This window comes from Amborella trichopoda, chromosome 13 (assembly GCF_054954075.1).
Source record: "Amborella trichopoda isolate Santa Cruz 75 chromosome 13, AtrichopodaSantaCruz75HAP2 v2.0, whole genome shotgun sequence".
Lineage (NCBI taxonomy): Eukaryota > Viridiplantae > Streptophyta > Magnoliopsida > Amborellales > Amborellaceae > Amborella > Amborella trichopoda.
In genome coordinates this window covers 40,648,114-40,656,132 of record NC_142348.1, presented here as the reverse complement: position 1 = coordinate 40,656,132, position 8,019 = coordinate 40,648,114, and the positions used below count along the sequence as shown (strand labels likewise).

Here is an 8,019-nt window from a genome sequence, read left to right as displayed (position 1 = left end):
ACAAAAGAGAAAACAAACACTCCAATAATTTGTAAGAAAAAATGACGTAAAAATATACCTAAAAAAGAAAAAAGAACAAGAAATCGTCCAAGACGAGAAGGAGAAAAAAGATAAGAAAAAACAACAACAAACTACGAGGTAGTGTCTGAGAGCTCGGACTCGGTGATGATTCCATGCAGCTAAGAAAAATATTGTTGTATGACTCGACGGAATCGACCTGCGGTGGCTCAAGTGGTCTTATTGTTGTTAGATCCATCATCTTCTGTGTGGAATGTGGTTGTTCGCTCTCGAAATGATCAGCGCCATTAACCTCGGGATGCATCTTCCTTAGATTCATCAGCTTTGACGTGGCTTCTTGCTCACCTTCCAAATGATGTTCGTTTCTTTGAACCTGCAAGACACCAAATACCGTATTAGGCGATGAAACCCAATAGTAGTCATTGCAAGAATCATGGTCAGAATCATCAACAGAAAAGTGGATGTTTCCGGAGCAGTAATCTTGGACAGATTGATCCATAGAAAAATGTGTTTGGCAAGAAAGATTGCCGGAGCAGGAATCTTGGCTTGATTCTTGAACCAGATGAGTTTGACTAGAATGATCGCTGGAGCATAAATCTTTGGCAGATTCTTCACTGGAATAGTGGGTTTTGCCCGAATGATGGCTGGAGCGAGAATCTTGGCCACATTCCTCAATAGAAAACGGAATTTGGCCGGAAAGATTGCTGGAGCCGGAATCTTTAGTGCAGTCCTCCACAAAAAAGTTAGTTTCGCCGGAAAGATCGTCGGGGAAGTTGTTGCCTGAACCAGAAAGGAAGCTGCGGTGGTTTTTGTTGCCTGAACCAGAAGCGAAGCAACGGTGTTTCTTGCGTGAACCAAAGGAAAGGAAGCGTGGAAGATGGAGTTTCGGAATAGAGAGGGAAAGAAGGATTTGGATCTTCTTCCGGTGAAGGGAGAGAAAGAAGGATTCATGGGGTAGCGATGGCTGGGACACTGCTGAGCCATAGTTCATGGTGCTCTCTCTCTCTAGGTCCTGAGTTTCAAGAATTTTCTCAGGCGCAGGATATGAACTTCTCTCTCTCTCTCAAGATTGTAGATTTATAATCTCTCTCCTCTTTCTCGCTTGCAGAAGATAAACATTACTTTATTACCTCTCCCTCTCGTTTTTCTCGCTTCCTAAATGATAAATCTGTCTCTTTCTCTCTCTCTGCTTCCTAAATGATAAATCTCTCTCTCTCTCTCTCTCTCTCTCTCTCCTGTTTCTCATTGACAAAGAGACAAATGCTACCATGTTCGAGTCAACCACATAAGAGATGCTCCCACGGGATCACATTATACCCTTACTCCAACAGATAAAAGATCTATTTGGAATGATTTTGTCATTTTGAAATTTTAGGATGCATCTAAGAATCCTAATTGATTATTTTAAAAAAATGGATTATGAGTTCATCAACACTACAAAAAATTGACACTATATATTCAATCTTGAAAAATTATTATTTTTGAAACACAAAGAGTGCAAATTGAAAATCGGTCTTTTTGAAAATCGGTCTTTTATTTAGGCTATGGGATGAAAGTATTACATACCCCAAAATTTAGGGTTCTAAGAATTCTGAGGGTTCAAATCCCCTGGGATTTGGCTTCTACAATTTGGTAGGTAGCATGCACCATGGGAGCTCATGGATAGGGAGAAATCTTAGAGGGAAGGTAGCTAAAAACTATGAAAATACATAAAATTTCAGTAGAATATCTCCTCACTCCAATGCTGTGATTTCAGACTCCCACCACCTCAAGGCCGGGTCCATTGTGACCGCGGCTCAGAGAGCATCGCTATGAATACTTCATTCGCTCGAAATGTTGACCAGAAAGTTGCTCTAATAAGGCTCAAAGGAAGTACATTTTTTGATGGTCGGAATCCCATTTTCCAACCACCTCCCCAATTTCGAAAGTGATCATTTGCCATCTAAATCGATGGATTTTTTGCTACAAAATGATTGCTACTACTTCTCCTTTGATTCGTGATAAAGAAAATTATCGAAAATAAGAAGAAACGAACTAGATTGAAAATTCAAATTTACAAGTTAATGGTTTTGCTGGATTTTGAAAACAATGACAAAACCTCGACTGAAACTCAATATCAAAACGATTCCCTTGACACGACAAGCGTTTTTACAATGATTGATCATTCGAAAGATTGCTGGCAAATGTCCAAAAGAGCCCCAAATCACGAGGAAAGCAAGATCTAGGCCATCAAGCCATGTCAAGAACTTTAGTAGCAGACCTTATTGCTCCTCTAGCGATCCATCAAATGAAAACCAATACAAAACTATAAGATGATGCTTAAATAACTGAGTAGAGGTCTTGAGAGCCACTATCAGTTACATGGAAATCAGTCACATCACATGTAGGTATTCCTTGTCTATATTGTAGCAAAAAATTGTCACAATATAGTGTTGCAGTTTGGATGAAAAATTTGATTAGCAACAGCATGCATGTGTCAGCAATTTAATGCCAAATTCACTTAACAAGACAATCTTCCTGAACTTTGAAATTGTTAAATATGATATACGGTTACATGTGATGTATAAGATAGTTGCATTTCATATTCTTGTCTTTAGCTACTTTACTGCATTAGGCAGTTTCTTTTTATAGGCTATTTCTATCAAGAAAATCTTAAAGACTGTTTTATCTTTTCTTGGAACATTTTGGATGTGAACGTTTGTCTTAAATCAAATAGATGGTTTGTAGTATTTGTTACCCCTGACTTGGGCATGGAACTGGACAGGGCCTGAGCCCAAGTTAGAAGGTTTGACTCAGACAAGTATCAACAAGGCTGGGCCTAGTCTATTAGAAAGTAACAGAGACGTCAGAAGCTGGTGGAATTCGGCTTGTTCCTGAGGTTTTTTAATGGGCTCATGCACCCTGTGAGGTGCAAATAGCTCAGGTGACTGGGTTTGACTTGCCGAGTTTTAAAACATTTGTTGCACCTCTCCCCAAACTAAAATCCAATCCATATATCCTAAATTTTAAACAGTTAAGCTCTACCTTGTTATAAAGGGCCTTTAGTTTCCATTGAGTCCGACAATTGAAGGATACATGATAGAAACATCTAAAAATTGACAATGTTTTAAAAAACGGTCCGCTTCGTGCCTGCCTAGGCGGCCTAGACCAAAACTCTGCACACCTAGACCTAGGCAGCCCCACACGGGCGAATGTACCTGGGCGGGCGCCCAGGTGTGCCCAGGGTTGTAAGGCCTTTTTCGTGTTTTGAAACTTCCCAAAAGGGAAGAATGAGTCATTTTGACCCAAGTTTATATAAAAACGTTATGGGATTTATTTTTTACCCCCAATAAAAAAGAAAAAACCCTCAATCAATAAAAACCCCCAAAGCGAAAAAACTACAGGGCGCCCGAGTTTCTGGGTGCCAGCCTAAGCGCCCGCCAGGCAGGCCGCCTCGGGGCCGCCTAGCTATTTTTGAAACCTTGAAAATTGGTTATTCCCGTCTACTATAAGCGACAAGGTAACATTGGAATCTTTGCATGCGCAAGTAGTGCTAGGTATCCAGTCTTATGAATAAACACTATACAACTCAATGGCAACAACAGATTTTTACTGTGGTCCATTCTTTTTTGTCTATTATCATATTGTGCTTCTGTCTCCTATTAGCATCTCTGATTTGTTATCATGGTTGTCAGGTGTTTGTGAATGACCAATTCCTCAACTGGGACCCTGAGCATCAGATCAAAGTCAGGATTGTCTCAGTTAGAGCATACCATGCTTTATTCATGCACAACATGGTTATGATTTTGTGAACACAGGAAAGTTCACTGTGATCCAGAAGGCTATGGAAATCTGTAGTCCATGGGGGCCAACAACATCCATTGTAGAAGTGGATGGGTATATGGAGAGAGAATGATACCTGCCTTTGTGGTCATATCCTGTTCTGATGGGTATCACTCTCTTTCCATTGCCTTCCATCATTGCATTGGAAAGCCATGACCATTTTCTATATTACACTAGATAATAGTTTTATGACATCCAGATTTGGAATTATAGTGGGTTCAATTGTACCATCACTAATACACAAAATTGGATCAAAAGCACTTCATGTCCTGGAGAGAAGTCTATAAGTTGACCTTTGACTTATCATTTCAAATGTTCTAAACAGGAAACAAGGATAGGAAATGTAGTCTAACACTATATGTGGGTGGCAGGTGCATTCGACCTAATGCTGAAGAGTTAGAAAACTTTGGGACATCAGACTTTACTATATACAATGCGGGGCAGTTCCCATGCAACCGATACACCCATTACATGACTTTTTCAACTAGCATTGACCTCAACTTAGCAAGGAAAGAAATGGTGATCCTAGGTACTCAATATGCTAGCGAGATGAAGAAGGGTTTGTTCAGTGTTATGCACTACCTCATGCCTAAGAGAGGAATTCTCTCTCTTCATTCTGGCTGCAATATGGGGAGAGGAGGCGATGTTGCTCTCTTTTTTGGTTTGTCAGGTTAGTGTTTATGTTACTATTCTTGGATCCGACCTGCTATGTTCCAAAAAAATATAGGCACTCAAAAGTTTGATCTCCATTTTTACACGATTATATTCTTTATTATGTATCGGAACTGGTAAGACTACTCTGTCTATCGACCATAACCGCTTTTTGATTGGAGATGATGAACACTGTTGGAGTGACAATGGTGTCTCGAACTTATAACATGCTTGTTATTCGAAATTTATTGATCTTTTAAGGGAAAAGGAGCCCGATATTTGGAACGCCATCAAATTTGGAACAAGTATACCTCTCTCTATGCATCACATAGTTTCACAGATACACATGCTTGCACCATCTCTCTCTCTCTCTCTCTCACTCACACACACACACATGCTTACACCCACAAATGATGGTTTGAATTTTATTCATGTTCATTCTTCTTCAGTAACAAAGTTGGCCTGTTCGAGGATAATCCTTATGTCCATTAAAAAAATTCTATTTTTTAAACAGTTTTTTTTTTTTGAGGAAGCAAATATCTTTGGTTTTTTTTGTAGTGCTGGAGAACATTGTATTCGATGAGCACACTCGAGAGGTTGATTATTCTTACAAATCAGTTATAGGTAAATTCAAAAGCATCTTACAATTTCTAATTTTATTGATTTTTTACCAAAGGGAATTTCTAAAACTTCACCTTTGTATGACTCATAATGTTCACTTTTGAAAGAGAAAAGAGTAAGACTTATTGTTTGGTTTTCGTAGAGAATACCCGAGCTTCTTACCCGATAGAGTACATCCCCAATGCAAAGATACCTTGTGTGGACCCCACCCAAAGAATGTTATCCTTTTGGCTTGCGATGCCTTTGGATTTTTACCACCTGTTAGCAAACTCAGCCTTGCACAAACCATGTACCATTTCATCATTGGCTACACGGCTCTGGTACAATTTGAACACTTTATTCCATCTTTATATTTGTTGGGAAATTGATACTTCTGCAGGGAAGTTGATGCTTCCACTGCATTAGTTTGTGCTATTTCTTGTTTATGATCATTATTTTCTGCCCACGCTCTTTTATTTTCCCATGAGTTGATGACCTGGTAGAATTTTCATGCTAATTTGCTACCGGTCCAACTAAAATAGATAAGAAAGTTAACTGGTTTTGTATATTGGTACAATATGATCGAGCAAAATAGGTAGCTGGAACAGAGGATGGAATAAAGGAGCCAATGGCTACATTTTTTGCTTGCTTTAGAGCTGTTTTCATTATGATTCACCCCACTAAGTATGCCACCATGCGTGCTGAGAAAATGCAGAAGCATGGAGCCACTGGCTGGCTTGTCAACCATGGCTGGTCAGGAGGAAGGTATTCATATTTGAGCAGCTTCCATTTTTGTTGAAATGACTTGAGAAGTCTAATGGTTTATACTCCTTTGTAATTCACAATATGAAGTTAACTGAGTTTCAAATTGGGATCTAAGGTCCAATTAGAATCAATGCTGATAAAGTTTAGTGTAGGGAATTAATTTTATCTTATTATGCCCTCTCGGTTATCTCTTTTTTCCGCTATAAGAGTTGCGTGCATCTCAAGGGGCATATAAAATAAGCATTTAACCCTGTTTGCCTATCTATGGAGAAAGCTTTTTTACTCAATATTTGGGTTTTGGGTTTAGAGTCTTAGACCTCAACATGACCCTGTCATCCAAAAATGGAACATGGAACCTCTCTGAGCAAACTGATGCAAAACAATTAGATTCCGTGTTTCTGTTCAGTATGTCAATTTTCATATAGGCTTCCAGAGCACTTCTATTTAATGGACCAAACTAGGAATTCACTTTTAGCCTGAGAATTGAGACCAAGCACTCTACACTCTGCCCACTGCAATTTGGGCACTGATTATCTGACCCAAACAGCCAACTTTGTGATTATGTTTACGATGCTTTTTCTCAAAAATATTCCAACTTTTAAATTTTCCATATACACTAGTCTTATATAGACATTATATGCGATAACACGGTTTATATTTGGTAGGAAAGGGTCAAAATAATCCCTAGCCATTAGATGTGAAATCCAACAGCTTCAAGTGCGTCACAAAGTTAAAAACATTTACTTGGATTTTGTGCCTTGCCAATGGCACAACCTAAGCTGTTTGATTTCATACCTAACAACTAAGGATGATCTCGACCTCCTTGTACTAGAGGTAAAGGTCTTATTGTGTGCTTTCCTTGTTATATTTAGAAGGAATGTGCCTAATAAGATTTCTAGAATACGAATTTTCTTCCTATTAGGCTATTTCCTCATAATTCTTGAAAGAAAATTTAGTGTCTTTGGGACATTGTAGTTATTTATATTATTGTGTTGCTGTTTTGCAGCTATGGCTCCGGAAACAGAATCAAGCTGAGCTATACACAGGAAAATATCGATGCCATACATTCAGGCATTCTTCCCAATGCAAACTATATCAAAACTGATGTCTTTGGCCTTGAGATCCCCACTGAAATTGAAGGGGTTCCCTCCGAGATTCTTCAACCTACGAACACTGTAAGTACAACCCACATTTCCTTCTCCCCTTTTCAAATGTTCAACTTCTTTTGATTTCCTTCTCCCCTTTTGAATCGTTCGACTTCTTTTGATTTAATTGAATCATGGTTTCAAATTTGGGTGAATTTAGGCTGAGATTTGGTTTCAGCTCTGATTCATACTACTCATGAGCATTGGTCTCTATAACCCAAGTCTTTCCAACATTTATGCATATTTTTTTTTAATTTGCAGCCACATCCAGTGTGCCTCACATTCTTAACTTGGGCCCACCAATGAATGTCTTTGCAAGGTTACTATAGGAATATATCTAGTATACTTGAAACTGGGTATTGTAATGAATATCTCTATTTCTTGTGAAATTATCACAATATTGCCAATATTTTCTCAATGTCATCTTGAGAAATTGTTGCATCTTTAAAAACAATTCCAAAAATCCCAAGTAAATAACTCCCCAACAAATTGCTTAAAATTTTTCTGTTTCATCTTCTAACTATTATCAAAATTTTCATGTGCTATTACAGTGGTCTGACAAAAATGGTTACAATGAGACACTATTGAAGCTGGCGGGTTTGTTCATAAAGAACTTTGAGGTCTTCACTAACTACAAGATTGGAGAGGATAACAGCCTCGCTAAGGAGATCTTGGCAGCAGGCCCCAACTTCTAAAATAATTAGGTGGAAAAAAGAAAATGAAAAAAGAGGGCAGGTGAATAAGCACAAGGAGTTGATGTGTATAATATAGAAGAACAATTTTCTATCTAATTTTTCATGTTAGTTTAGTGTAGAAATTTAGCTTGGTTCCAGTCAATGAAGGCCCCCTTCTATTCTTATCGTAATTTTATTTTTTCTAAAGTTCTTATTTTTGTGTCTTGTGCGAAGAAGCATGGCATTCTTTGCCCGTGTAACTGGCAAAATGGGCCTTCTTGCAATTGTCGTAGCCTGCACTTGTATTACAACTACGCATATCATATTGTGGAAGAGAGCGTTAC

The 8,019-nt window shown here is 38.5% G+C and overlaps 1 pseudogene; it reads left to right on the top strand.

Annotated features, from left to right (window-relative positions):
• The first annotated feature begins 658 nt into the window (after positions 1 to 658).
• LOC18440159 (phosphoenolpyruvate carboxykinase (ATP) 1-like) lies at positions 659 to 7,804 on the top strand (annotated as a pseudogene).
• The last annotated feature ends 215 nt before the right edge of the window (positions 7,805 to 8,019 follow it).